At 38.0% G+C, this 15,833-nt stretch overlaps 1 non-coding gene across 1 annotated transcript; it reads left to right on the top strand.

The window, feature by feature from the left end:
- The first annotated feature begins 401 nt into the window (after positions 1-401).
- On the top strand, positions 402-506 carry LOC138986150 (U6 spliceosomal RNA). Its single transcript, XR_011463050.1, has one exon. It is a non-coding gene; the product is annotated as a U6 spliceosomal RNA (small nuclear RNA).
- The last annotated feature ends 15,327 nt before the right edge of the window (positions 507-15,833 follow it).

The raw sequence follows: 15,833 nt of genomic DNA, 5'->3' as shown, positions 1-15,833 counted from the left end.
TTTGGCCACCTGATGCAAAGAACTGACTCACTGGAAAAGGCCTTGATGCTGGGAAAGATTGAAGGCAGAAGGAGAAAGGGATGACAGAGGATGAGATGGTTGGATGAGATCACTGACTCAATGGACATGAGTTTAACAGGCTCCAGGAGTTAGTGATGGACAGGGAAGCCTGGCGTGCTGCAGTCCATGGGGTTGCAGAGAGTTGGACATGACTAAGCAACTGAACTGAACAAAGCCAGTTCCTTAGTTTTGACATATGTACCCCCCAGCTCCATAAGATGCTAGAGTAGAGGAACTCTACTGTGGAGTATATAGGAACTCTGTATCTTTGCAACTTTTCAGTTAGTGTAACTAACATTCTTCTAAAATTAAAAGTTATTTACAAAGACAAGGCAGCTCAAATGTTCAGCTTCTATAGCATCTATACTAAAATTGCAACAGTACAGAAATTAGCATGGCTCTTGCACAAAGATGACCCACAAATACAGGAAGCATTCCATATTTCTGATTCACCTTGCTGTATATTAGAAATTAACACAACGCTGTAAAGCAACTATATTCCAATAAAAGTTAATTTTTAAAAAAAGATAAAGTAACTTTATATGGAACAATCTCAAAGATATAGTATCTATTTATATGCTCAGGGTGAAGTACAGGTGTATTGCATGCAACCAGTTCTGTATTTAAAAGACTGTGTGTGCACGAACCTGTATATACATAAAATCTTTCAAAGATGAACCAATAATTCATATATATATAACACACAGATATAGGAAGAGGAATGGGGCGACTGGAGTAAAAGAAAGCAAAAAGGGGGCTTCCCTGGTGACTCAGAATCTGCCTGTCAGTGCAGTAGACACGGGTTTGATTCCTGATCCAGGAAGATCCCACATGCCATAGAGCAATTAAACCTATGTGCCACAACTACTGAGCCTGTGCTCCAGAGCCCGGGGGTCACAAGTCCTGAGCCCACACATCACAACTGCTGAAGCCTGAGTGCCCTAGAGCCCACGCTCCGCAATAAGAGAAGCCACAGCAACGAAAAGCCCTCAAACCAGACCTAGAGTAGTCCCAGCTCGCGGCAACTAGAGAAAAGCCCACACAGCAACAGAGATCCATTATAGCCAAAAACTAACTAAACTATTTTTAAAAGGAAAGGATTTACTTTTCACTACATAGTCACTTTAATATTTTTAAGATTTTATGTTCATGTATTATCCATTCCAAAAGTAAGTTAAATACGTCCCTATTATCATCTCACAATCAAGGGCTGATAAGACTCTAAATGATCACTGTTGTATATATAAATACAGTTGTTTTGAATAAGAAATAAAGCTCTATGGTGTCCACAATAAATTTGTAGAACTCAGAAGTAATAACATACTGGAACAGTAATAAAAGCATTAATATAGGAATAAATGTATTCATGTGTCAGGAATAACTCTAAAGTGTTAGTGTGTGTGTGAAAGTCTCTCAGTCGTGTCCAACTCTGAGCCCATGGACTGCCAGGCACCTCTGTCCAAGGAATTCTCCAGGCTAAATACTGGAGTGGGTAGCTGTTCCCTTCTCCAGGGGATCTTCCCAACCCAGGGAATGAACTCAGATCACCCACATTGCAGGGGGATTCTTTACCATCTGAGCCACCAGGGAAGCCCAAGAATACTGGAGTGGGTAGCCTAACCCTTCTCCAGTGGATCTTCCCAAACCAAGAATTGAACCGGGGTCTCCTGCATTGCAGGCAGATACTTTACCAACTGAGCTACCAGAGAAGCTCCTTCTTAAGTGTTATATATGTATTAATTCACAAATACCTATGAAATCAGTGCTATTATCTATACAAAAGATTTGCAGTATGACTACTGGCATTATGCACTAATGAGGTATGCATTTCCCCTTGGCCTCTTACAGGCAATAGAGAAGAATTCTCCATTTAAACTATGGCTTTATTTCTTATACTCCTTAAACAATAGAAGACTGGCAAAGGCCCAGAAATTTTACATCTTCTGTAAAGATCTGCCATTCTATTTCTATTGATAATTAGGTCACATGGAGAATATATATGTTTGAAATTCATTTGCCTCTGCTGCTACACATGCTTAATATAGTTTGAGATATATACATAAACTTGAATATCCCCAAGGATTTTAATCCCAGTGAATTTACCATCTGGAAAGAATATATCATAATCTTACATCAATATTATATTTTACTTTGTTTCTAAGACTACTTTTATGATATGATTAATGGTAAATATGTAAACAGGATTTTTTTTAATAGGGGTATATGGACCCCCTGCCCCTCCATTAAGGATCTATGGATTCGTGAATAGGGAAAAGCATATCTTTATTTTCACAAACATCTAACTGAAATCTGGCATCTCCATGCATTATAAATAAAGACATGATACAAGCCACAGAGTATTAACAGTACCTGCAACTGTTAGAAATAGAAATTAACAATTACTTTCTATCACACACTATAGTTAGGCAGATATTACATAGTATTTCTTAAATTCATCATGATTTCAAAAATACAGCTGATAGTAAACTCTCTGCTAGACCTTATTACTTAATGCATTAATAAGTATATCCATTATAGAACTAAGACAAGGCATCAGTCCTTTTTCCAATAGTCACTGATACACTGACACTTCATACACAAAACCCTGGCAGTGACAAAGGCTGAGCTAGAATCCCACCTGCTTTGGGAGTGAATGAGTGGTAAACATAAGCTCATCCTAAATGCTTTCAATTACTCTGTCCTAAAATGTGAGCATGGCCTTATTCAATAAAACACTCATTACTGACTGTAAAAAGTAAATAAGAATTTTTTCCATAGTAGACCAAATTACAAGGGGAAATGCAAATAGTAATGTTTATATGCAAATATTACATCCATGAATTTCAAAAACATTTATATCAGTTTTAATATCCTGTCTCATTTCTTCAAATAATTTACATAGAGAAGCATCTGCAGAAAAAAAATTGCTAAGTGCTCTTTTAAAGCATAAAAGCTACGGATTGTGTTAATGAAATGCTGATTATCTTAAGACATATAATCAAACATGTTACTAAAATCTATATCCAGTGGCTATACATTAACATGAATCACCAGCATACTAAAATCATCAGAAAGAAAACAAGTTTAATTTCACATGAGTTTTTCTGAGTGATATCATTTAGGCTCCTAATTATCTTCAGTTCTGCATAGTCATCATAAGCTATTAGTTCAATAACCCAAGGTACTATCTGGCCAGATATCAGCATCATGCTCATTGATATGCAGTTTCTACAATCTCTTCCTCCTTTGGGACTGAGGCAGAAGATCTGTATCATCTCAGTCTCCTCATCTCATTTTCACTAACTGTAAGATTACTGTTTTGAGGCAAACTCCTCAGACTCACTGAATAAACATCAATGTATAATTAAAAACATAAACAACAGTTACAAACACTTACCTAAGCATTTGTTTAAAAGATGGCTCATTAGTATTTGAGAGACAAAATGTGTAAGGGTCAAGGATTTATACTGGGGGTGAGGGCAGGGAAATGGGCAAAATAAGTGAAGGGGGTTAAGAGGCACAAACTTCCAGTTTTAAAAATAAATAACTCATAAGGATGTAACATACAGTAAAGGGAATATAGTCAATAATATCATAATAACTTTGAATGATGACAGATGGCTACTAGATATATTATGGTGATCATTTCATAATGCATAAATATATCAAATCACTGTTGCACACCTGAAACTAATATAACATTGTAAGCCAGTGAGTGTTCAGTCACTCAGTCGTGTCCCACTCTTTGCAGCCCCATGAACTGTAACCCACAAGGCTTCTCTGTCCATGGGATTTCCCAGCAAGAATACTGTAAGTGGGTTGCCATGTCCTACTCCATGGTATCTTCCCAACCCAGGGATCAAACCTGCATCTCCTGAGTCTCCTGCATTGTAGGCACATTCTTTACCACTAAGCCACCAGGGAAGTCCACTGTAAGTTAATTATAGTTCATTTAAAAAAAAAAAGGATACAGATATTTTTGAAATTACATGAAAAATGGCTCCAAGAATTGTCAGAATAAATCCTGCTTACAAAGGATTAAATGATCTTCTATTCAGTGGTGACCTTCAAGGACAGAAGAGCTGAGGTAGCACAGATTCAAAGTCACTGATTTATGTCAGAGAAGTGCACAATAACGGAAAACCAGAAGTAGAAGAATGGAAAGCTTCATGTATGTTTTCTTAAAAAAGGAGAGGCTAAAGCAGTATGTGACTCCATCATGGTTCATAAAACTATTTCATCTGCCTCAAGGCCTAATTTCCATGCCTACTGCTCATCTTTTTATCCAAAAGGATCAAACCAAAATGCTTTTAACAAACAAAGCTTCTTTGGAAAAGGCGTTTCTAGAAATAATACTCCCCAAAGGATGTAAATACACAACACCAAAAATAAGAGCTGACAAAAAAAATAATAATCAAAAGAAAATATTGTCTCTCATTTGATTGCTAGCTTATGACAAAGCTTGTGAACTCTTCTCCTGGTTGCTTAGCAACCAGTCTAAGCAGCAGCTTGAGACTGTAAGAAATTTCCAAGCCAGAGCTGTGGAAATCAGTGCTAACTACTCAGTGTATTTCTCAAGGTTACCCATGTTTGCAAAAGAAAAAAGGAAGACAGAATAAGTACCCTTGGGGTTTCTCTAGCAAGACCTAGAAGGAGGTCCTCTAATAATACTCTGAGCCCTTCTAAGGTAATTCCTCACCACCTATACTCTAAGTGGACAACTCCCATATTGGGAAGGAAAGCCCCATAGGAAGTGTTTCCCATTGCTGAAACAAAACAACCAAGCTCCATCAAATAAAACCACCAAGTTCAAGAAGTAGAAGGTAGACAGTAGAGCTTTACTCCATAAGCACAACTCTTCCTGGTACACTGTAGGCTGTTCCCAAGATTGCAATTGAACAACAAAACAAGATTTATTTTAGAGTTTGCTATCTTCGTTTTCCAATAAACACATTATTACAACTTGCTCTTAGAATCTTCCACCATCCTTGATTATGGCTGATCACAGCACTAGACAACCCATAAAATAAGCAGTTTATTTCCATAGAGGCTCATCTTAAAAGCTTGAGCCTGGTAAACATAATCAGTAAACTTACTGACATTAGCATAAGCGATAGGCACAGACCAGCTAAATGTCTGTCTCCACCTTGGTTCCAAAGAGGAAAAACCAGACGACACGCATTTCCAGATGTGATGAGTACAGACCCAGATGTTCATAGAGAAGAGAAAAGCAGAGACACAGAATGGTTCTCATTCACTGGTGGACTGGTGTTAGTGTCTTAGTTACAGGTCCTGTCCATTCACGTTTAATGTCCGGGTCACCAAGGAACAGGGCATGCCTGCTTCTCACAGGAAAGTGATGCGAATGGGAGCATATCATCTCTTAATAAATGAATCAGTGACCGTAGAACAAAGCGCTGGACCAACTAAAGGGTTTGTGTAAATCTTAAAAGCTGAGCTTCCATTTGTCTGTAAAGTTATATCCAAAAGTCCATTTCATATAAGGATGGTCTAAAAAATCAATAAAATAACAGGAAGTACATACAGCTTCTAAACATTCTTTCTCACTTTATACAACACTTCCTGCTTCCTCAAGTTATGCTGTAGGAGTATTATGCTGGTACTGACTATCTCCAGATATCCAATTATTAGTAGATGGCAACGTAATTCAGCTTACTTCTGTCTATAAAGAAGTGCTTGGGAAAATAAAAATACAAATTTATCATTTGACTGTAAGCCAGCAGTAAATACAGTGTTAGCTATTGATGGGCGGCAATACTAAAAGCTAGAAAAGGAACATAACAAATAAAAGGTAATCATTTGGATATTCCCTAGCAGTTCAGTGCGGAAGACTCCACATTTTCATTACCAAGGGCCCAGGTTCAGTCCCTGGTCAGGGATGCACAAGGTTCACAGTGCAGCTAAAAAGAAAGATAAAAAGAGATAATCCTTCTTATCGTTCTTCAATTTCCTATTATTTCCTGATTTTAAAAAATGATGCATCTCTTAAATTTTTGATGGTTGAGTAAGTACAAAAGCAAACACAAATGTAAGTCACACTGAGGAACATTTTTCTTTGGAACACTGATAACAGTACAAAACTAAAAATAATTGAGAAGCTTCTGATTAGTCAACGTAATTGGTCTCAAGAGATGACTTAGGAAAAGTACACATCATCCTTTCTTAAACGTATATTTCTGTAAAAAGAAAAGTCTTCCCTTGCTGGGTGACTAAAAATATTTACTTTTTCATGAAAAATTATACCTTGGAGATATCGAATTAAAAGTGAAAAAAAGAGTTGTCGATTTTAAATTTGGATACTGGAGAGTATCTAAGAGCTGATTAGTTTAAAGTGAAACCTTGCTGGGTGTGTACTCATGAACTGTTAACCATTGTTTAGGCATATTAACATCATTTGCAGAAACTGTTGAGTTTACCAATACAGAAAGCAGGTGGGAAAGGCTGGTCTTTAGCAGGGAGCACAGAATTCACAGAAGAGAGAAGAGGAATCTTGAGACGGAAAACAGTCAATACCCAGCGAGAAGCATTTTCTCCTATGGCTGTAAGCCTTGACCTGTCACATTACTCATTTCAGCTTCCTGCACAGTCTCAGAAGCATCACCTGCGTCATGATAAATGTGCTGGAATCGCTAAGTCTACTAGCGAATGTGACTCTCGACTCCCTGCACTTTGGATCCGGCAGGAAGAACACTTGCACAGAACAGATGTATGGAATACACCCAACAAGCTGTTGTATGTTGAGTTCACTTCTTATTTCATGCAGAGGTGTCGGGAAATGAGAGCGCTTAAAACCTTTATGTGAAATGGAACAGATACAGAACTGCAAAGGAAATAGTCTTTAGGAGAGGAAAGACTTACTGAATCAGTCTTTCCTCCATATAAATATATCCATTCACTGAAGGTAAGAATTGTATGAAAGCATTACTTTCCAGGTCAAGATACAAAGAACTAATATTTTCTCAGCAGAGCTCTGTGTTAGGGCCCGGACTAGGTGTCATACACAGGTCCAGGAGGTAGGTATCACATCTGATTTACAGATGGGTAATCAGAGCACCAAAAAGTAAAACAAGTGACTTGTCTGGGGGCACTCAGGCAGTGAGAGATGGGACTAAAATTTGAGTCTGCATCAATCAGACTCAAGCTCACCTCCACATCTACACCACACAAGTCCTCCCTTTCTATTTAAAAAAAATACATTAATAAGAAGGGCCGAATACAAACCAGAATACCTAAATTAATGCAAAAGGCTCCCTATCGAATTCTGGAAACTTTCTGATAAAGAGCAACATATTTACATGGCAGAAGGTTTCAGCATATGTTCTATCTATACCATTTCCAAGTACCTATCAGCACAATGCTCAGGAATCCTGACAAGGCTGACATCTTAACTGCTGACTCTTCTCAGGAGATGATACATGCCTCAGATTATAGCTAGATATTGAAAACACAGAGTTGAAATAAATAAGTGAAGTAAATAGGCTTCCCTGGTGGCTCAGCTGGTAAAGAATCTGCCTGCAATGCGGGAGACCTGGGTTCGATCCCTGGGTTGGGAAGATCCCCTGGAGAAGGGAAAGGCTACCCACTCCAGTATTCTTGCCTGAAGAATTCCATGGACTGTATAGTCCATGGGGTCACAAAGAGTTGGACACGACTGAGCAACTTTCACTTCACTTAAAAGAGCATTCACCAATATGGCTTTACCAGTTAGGAGTCTAGTGTGAATATCAAAACTTTGGTGGGAGGGAGGAGGTAGGTTAGAAGCCAGAGAGCCAAGGTGAAGAATGACGAGCAAGGCTGTACCTCCCAAACTGGAGAGCAGCTGGGGAGAACGGAGACAGGGAGGGGTTGTGGGAAGGAGGAGCCCGCACCACACAGCTCGGACTATCCGCAGCTACCCACCAACTTCTCCAAGTGTGGCCAGCTAGGGCCACTATTTGAAACATCATAACACAGGAAACTGCACGATTTTCTTGGCCTCCCTATTCAGAATCTAATGTATCAGCAGACAGCATAGCCCTGGAAAGAGCATGATTTGGGTGATCGGATCAGAGCTCTCCTAATTACCAACAGTTTCATGTTGGCATCAATAGATCAAGGGCAATTAAATCAGCCTAACATATTCATGGGAGAATCAAATGTTAATATACTGTAGCACATCATGGCCACCCAACACCTGTTAGTCCCTTTACTTTTCCTTTACTGCACCATTTGAAGTCATAAAGTATCAACAAATGCTTATAAATGCAAAAGACAAACTACAATCAACTACATCAGGAAGTTATTTTGCGACACTAAGAATGAGTATGTTGGGATATTCATCAAAGGAGGATGGACTGCGTGTTTGTAGTTAGTAGAGGCCAACTATTACACATGGAATGGATGGACAACAAGTTCCTACTGTGTAGCACAGGAAACTATATTCAATATCCTGGGATACACCATAATGGAAAAGAATTTTTTCAAATGAACACATATGTGTCCTACTTTCTTTCTAGCCTGAGACAGAATCACTTTTGAGTTGGAATTACAGACTGAGCAGTGGATGATATGCATTACACACCATCATGAAGAAAGGAACCCATCATTGTAGCTTGGAGTAAACAGTATTTATCACACTGAGGCTCTTCCCCAGGTCCTCCTTCTGGATGAATTAGGAGAATAACGCTTATCAAGAGGCTCAGCAAGAATCTGGAATTATGAAGGCTCTTTAGAGCTCTAACTTACATTACTATACACATTATACAAATACAGATTGTGTGTGTACACACAAACATCTCTAAACACACATACTTGTATTACATATAGTAATATATATATATATACTGATAACATACATAATATATTGACAGGTGGGTAGATACACAGACTGATAAACATTTATCATAAAGACCAAAATGAGATTAACATTCTCAAATCCTGTTCATCTATTTTGATCCAACTTTTAGAATATCACAAATGGATGTGGAGGTGTATGACATGTGGGCCAGGGAAACATCCACAGGAAGAAACTTTGATCATTTTGAAATTGCCTTTTAAAGCATCATTTCCTGGATCTATCATCAACTTCTTGCCTGCTGTTTCCTTACTACCCTATTAAAAATGTTAAGTCCTCATAATTTTCTGGGAATTACCATCACTCTCTTAAAACTGGCTTTGAACGCCATCAATTGAGGAAAACAAAAGAGCATGTCGCATCTACATGTCAATAGTCATGATATTTAACATTTAGCAAACACATAAAATGTACCATGGGCTTCCCTTGTGGCTCAGCTGGTAAAGAGTCTGCCTGAAATGTGGGAGACCTGGGTTCGATCCCTGGGTTGGAAAGATCCCTGGACAAGGGAAAGGGTACCCACTCCAGTAGTCCAGCCTGGAGAATTCCATGGACTATACAGTCCATGGGGTCACAAAGAGTTGGACATGACAGCGATTTTCACTAAAATGTACCAAGAACTTTTTTGAGAAGGATACGTTTTCATTTTATTTTCACAATAATGCTATAAGGTATGGATCTGTTATTATTCCCCTTCCATGCTCATCCTCAGTTGCTCAGTCGTGCCTGACTCTTTGTGACCCTCATGGACTGTAGCCCTCCTCCATGGACTGTGGCTCCCCTGTCCATGGGATTATCCCAGCAAGAACAGTGGAGTGGATTGCCATTTCCTCCTCCAGAGGATCTTCCCAACCCAGGGGTCAAACCCGCGTCACCTGTGTCTCCTGTACTGAGAGGCGGATTCTTTACCACCGAGTCACCTGAAAAGCCCAATTATTCTCCTTTGAAAATGAGAAAAATTAGGAATATAAGCAGTCAAGTAACTTGTTCACAATTTCTAACTAATAACTGGTCTGCCAGACTTGAACCAGTACGTTATTTGGTGCTGTGGAAGAAGGTGGTTTGTGATTAGGAACCAAACCATTACTCAAGCTAGGACCACACTTTTCATCATAAAGATGAGAGTGCAGGGTAAGAATTCACCTTAGAATTCATGGCACCAATTTGACATATTAGTACTAAACTCACATATTGGATTAATATCCACATATTAATCACATTTCAGATGTGATCATGGATTTAGATGTGATATCCATAAAAAGGTCTGTAACAAAGAGACATCCATGAGAGTTTAAAAAAAAAAAAAAGAAGGAACTAATAAGACAGTGTCCAGGTGGCTTAGAATTTCCACCAATGCTTTAAAGAGATTAACTATTCAATACCTTCCCATATCATGGTCGCAACTGCATCCAATTTGATGTGAACCACATCTACACTAGATTGACCTCCTTAGCTGAGAATTCAAAGCCCTGAACATGACTGTTATCTTTTCAGCCACACTCACTATCCTTTCTTTTAATTTTCAGATCAAAAATATGACCCCAAACTATGACACTTTCTAAAAATTAGCATATTTGAAAACAATTCTACAGTTAGCAGTTACACCATAGTTGGAAAATACAAGCTTATTTACTAAATTTTTAAATTAAACTTAGCAAGTTAAATAGAATATAAAGAGAACAGAAGGCAAAGGAACTCTATAAAAATACTGGCCACCAAAATAGAGTGAAAGGACTAAGAATGTGAATATATAAAAAGCTGGCATGAACTGACAAGAAAATTAGTACTCTAATACAATAATACCCAAAGACAAGGATAGAGAATTCAGAAAAGAAGTCACTCACTCACTAAAATGAATGTTTTAGTGTTTATTAAGCATGAAAAAGAAAAAGGATGAGGCCTCTTTGTGGAAAGATTCTTTTATAATATTGTATTTTTAGAAACGAAACTTTATCAACTGCCAAAATCTCGAATCTGGTAACCAATCCAGACTAGTAGTATCACCATGATATGTTAAGCCCTTTTACAAGGCAAATATGACAGCTTCCCCACTGACTTGAGCAAAGCATAATAAACCTGCAGGAGAAAAATAATACAGATTATTCCCTGCACCTCAAAGGGAAAGTAAATAGACAGCATCAGAGGTCTGGGAGAAAATACTGTGGTATTAGACATCATTTCTGAAGTCTTTAGCAGCTCTGAAGTGGGGTACTGGAAAACTGAGGGTCAACTGAAATATTGGGTTTTCTCATGGTGTAGAAGGATCCTAGAGAGGACCATTTTGTGAAACCACAAAATTAATAAATTTTGGTTATTGACTCTGATCTGCTGCACCAGGATTCTAAACTCTTAGATTCTGAACTTGTGTAAGTTACCCATATGTGATAACTCGTTATTAACTAATGACTTGTCATTTATGAGATGATTTCTAATACAGGTAAATTATAAACATTTATAACTATTCTGAATAAGAGATATGATTTTTTAATCTTCCAAATCCCCCCTTTCATTCTCTACATCCCCTCATCTCTCTCCCTATCACATTCTTTCTCTCTCCCTCAAACACACACACACACACATTTTTAAAATTTTAAACCCTAACACATTTTTTTTCTGTTTTTTTTTCATTTTTTTCTTTTTTCATTTTCATTTTTTTTTTTTTTAATAGAAAATTATTTAATTAGTATACATGTGTTCCCCATCCTGAACCCTCCTCCCTCCTCCCTCCCCACACCATCCCTCTGGGTCGTCCCAGTGCACCAGCCCCAAGCATCCAGCATCGTGCATTGAACCTAGACTGGCATCTCGTTTCATACATGACGTTTCACATGAGTTTACTAACACATTTTTTAAAGGCCCAACAAGAGCACTCTCTTTAGAACAGAAATCAAAGCAAACATTTCTTTCTTGAATGTCACAAAAAAGTGTTTTGGGACTGAAAACCAATCTTTCCTTCCTACTGACCACACACCTTCAAGAAGGGCCCACTTGAAGGAGCAAAGAGGAGAGACATGTCTGAGCCTTCACATCAGTCCTGAATTAAGGGAAGTGACAAGCAGGAACAGCCAGAGATCTTTCACATCTGAACCTCATGTCAATCAGTCTCTCGCTGAAAAGACCTTCAAGGCAGTTGGGCATCTGCATGGTGGCAGCTCTGATCTGTTCTGAATGTAGGAGGAAGACACCCTTTCTCACAAACACCACCAATCATCCAGATATTTTTAGTCAGCCTCATTGTAACCCATACCATTAAAGTGGGCATGAGTCAATTCTGACAGTTCTTAGAATTGCGTCCTCAGAATGCGTTCTTCACCTGCCACCAGGGAGCATCGTTCCTGATTACTCATACGCCTTAGTTCAAAGACAAAAGAGTCCTATCAGAGAGGCCCAAGCTTTACTCTAGCCTTTCTATTAAGTAAATCAAACGTTCTGACAGCACACCTAGCCATGATGTCAAGTCACATCTACAAACATCTAAATCAAAGGCCTGTCTAGGCAAGTCTTTGGCAGACAAGATTTAAAAAGTGACCTTGGATTCTTAAAGGCTGCCATTTGATTCACATTCCATAAAAATACATTATCAGAGTAGTGGGGGGAGGAGAAAGAAAGAGTCCAATAACAGACATAATTAAGTGGGTTTCCTTTCATTTTTACTGATGCTCTTTTTATCTCAAACTCAGAACTCACCAAGGCCACCCTTTCAATTTATGCAGCATGAAATCATATTTCCTCATTCTCTAATCCCAGGAAGACTTTGATATTTTAACTGGGTGAGAAGATTCAATAACAACAAAAAAATGACAAGGATCCTATGTTGCCTCCTAGGGGCCCCTGCTGGCTGGCTGAGTGAACTGAACTGGAGTGGATACCAAGCAATGAGGGGCCTCTTCATCAGAGTTCAGATCTCTGATTCCTAGAATGTTCTTTGAAACTTAGCTGACAGGCCAGTTAGGTTCCAAAGCACCAAGATGGTTGAATTTATACTAAAACCAAAGGTCAGAAGAGAAACTTGCAAGATCCCAAAAATGTAAAGCAGAAGAAACCCTTCACTTTGGGGATACAAGGTATCAACTCTGAGCCTCTTTTTGCCCCAGTTAGTTTTGAGCACTCACCCAACTGAATTCCTGATGCTGTTGGAGCCTCTAGAGAAATCATTTCAGCCTGAAATTCCCAATAGCTGCCTCAGGGCTTGGTTTATACCATCCCTGGTACAAAGTCAGGACTTCAGTAATGGCAACATTTAAACCATGTATAAAAGATTGCTACAGAAGGTTAGCATGATCACACATTCATTTCAGAAGCTGTTTAAAGGGCTAAAGGCCAAATTAAGGAGGTCAGTCTGTGCACAAATACATAAGTATTATGTAGAGCAAGAAATAGAGTAGAGCAAGTAGAGCAAGAAAGTTTTCAATCCATTCATGAGTAGTTGTTTCATTTTCATAAAAGATTTAAGATCAACAAAAATATTTCAATCCTGAAACATAACAACATGTACTTTTGTTCTTTCACAGAGTATTGGTAAAATTTGTGTTTCGCTCATTCTGAAAATGGTATCAATTATTAACATTGCTATCCATCAACAGAGGAATGGATTAAGAAAATGTAGCATATATATATAAAGGAATGAAAATGGGTCATTTGTAGAGACATGGATGGACCTAGTGATACACTGTCATGGATGGCACTCAGTCATACAGAGTGAAGTTAGTCACAAAGAGAAAAATAAACACCATATATTAACACACATATGTGGAATCTGAAAAAAAATGGGTATAAACAATCTTATTTACAAAGCAGAAATAGAGACATAGATACAGAGGACAAACATATGGATGTCAAGGCAGATGGGGAGATGGGATGAATTGAGAGATTTGGATTGACATTACTGATATTGTGTACAAAATAGATAATAATGAGAACCTACTGTTTAGCACAGGGAACTCTACTCAATGCTCTGCAGTGACCTAAATGGGAAGGAAATCCAAAAGAGAAGGGATATATGTGTATATTCTAATATACACCCTCCAGTTCACTTTGCTGTACAATAGAAAATAGCACAACATTGTAAAGCAACTATACTTCAAAAATTTTTTTAAAGATGAGCCCATTTGAGAAACAGATTGACTTGGAAAAATCTCAATAGACAACATTATCATTATTATGACTAGTTCATGACACCCCCAAATCAGTATTATTCTGCCATTTCACTGAACAACAACAATATAACATGAATTAAAGAAGATAATTCAATATGCTAATATTCAATTAGGATAATGACATGTATTAAGCAAAATAACTAAGGTTCTATAGACAAAAATTAGAAGTTATTATTGGGGTTAGCCATATGAATAGCTGGTGCTTTGACATGCCAAAATGGCAATTTCACACAGTTCAACCTAATAAAATCTATAATGTGTGTGCAGAATTCACCTTAGAATAAACACTAAGCCATGATAACCTGAATTATATTGTTTGATATTTACTGAGCTCTTATTACATCACTGAGTTAAATGTTTCATCTCACAACAAGTCTATGAGATAGGGACTCTTACTAATATGTTTTCAAATAAGAGAAATGAAACATTCAATACCTTGTGCAAGAGCCTAGAGCCAAGTAGAGCTGACATTCAAATACAACTCTGACTGTTGCCTCTGCTTGACAGTTGGACAGAATGATACCTCCCAGACTAAAACAGAAAGACTAGTGGACGTTATGAGTATGTGGAAAGATCAATGGTGGAAACTGAGAAAAATGGGAAGCTGAGAGGGAAACTGCATCTTTTACAGGCAGACCTCAGAGATAGTGTGCGTTTGGTTCCAGACCACAGCAATAAAGCAAATATTGCAATAAAGCAAGTCACACCAAGTTTTTGGTTTCTCAGCACATATAAAAGCTATGTTTACACTACATTCTAGACTATTAAATGTGTGATATCTTCATGTCTAAAAAAACAATGTACATGCCTTTATTTAAAAATACTCTATTGCTAAAAATGCTCTCTATCATCTGTGCCTTCAGTGAATCAGTAATCTTTTTGCTGGTAGAGAGTCTTACCTTGATGCTGATGGCTGCTGACGGATCAGGGAAGTGGTTGCTAAAGATGACAATTTCTTAAAGTAAGACAACAATGAAGTTTACTGCATCAATGGACTTCTCTTGCTTTATTTTTTTTTTTTTTTTTTGACTGCATTATGTGACATATGGGATCTTAGTTCCCCAACCAGAGATCAAACCTGTGCCTTCCCTCTACATTGGAAGCATGAAATCTTAACCACTGGACTGCAAGGGAAGTCCCTTATAGACTCTTCCTTTTATGAATGATTTCTCTATAACAGGCAATGCTGCTTGGTAGCATTTTACCCACAGAACCCTCTCAAAATTGGAGTCAGCTCTCCCAAACCCTGCCACTGCTTTATCAACTAAGTCTCTGTAATACTGTAAATCCTTTATTGTCACTTCAACAATCTTTACAGCATCTTCACCAGGAATAGATTACATCTCAAGAAACCACTTTCTTTGTTCACCCATAAGAAGTAACTCCTATCAAGTTTTATCACGAGATTGCAGCAATTCAGTCACATCTTCAGACTCAATTTCTAGTTCTCTTGTACATCTACAGTACATCCACAGTACATCTACAGTAACTTTCTCCACTGTAGTTGTGAATCCCTCCAAGTCATCCATTAGGGCTGGAATCAACTTATTCCAAACTCCCATTAACATTGATATTTTGGTCTCTTCCTATGAGTCAAGAATGTTATCAATGGCATCTAGAATGGTGAATCCTTTATAGAAGTGTCTTCAATTTACTTTCCCCAGATCCATCAGAGGAATCACTATCTATGGCATCTATAGCCTGATAAAATATATTTTTTAAATAATGAAACTTGAAAGTTAACATTATTCCTTGATTCATGG

Source organism: Bos mutus, chromosome 28, assembly GCF_027580195.1.
Source record: "Bos mutus isolate GX-2022 chromosome 28, NWIPB_WYAK_1.1, whole genome shotgun sequence".
NCBI lineage: Eukaryota > Metazoa > Chordata > Mammalia > Artiodactyla > Bovidae > Bos > Bos mutus.
This window is presented reverse-complemented; position numbering and strand designations above follow the sequence as displayed.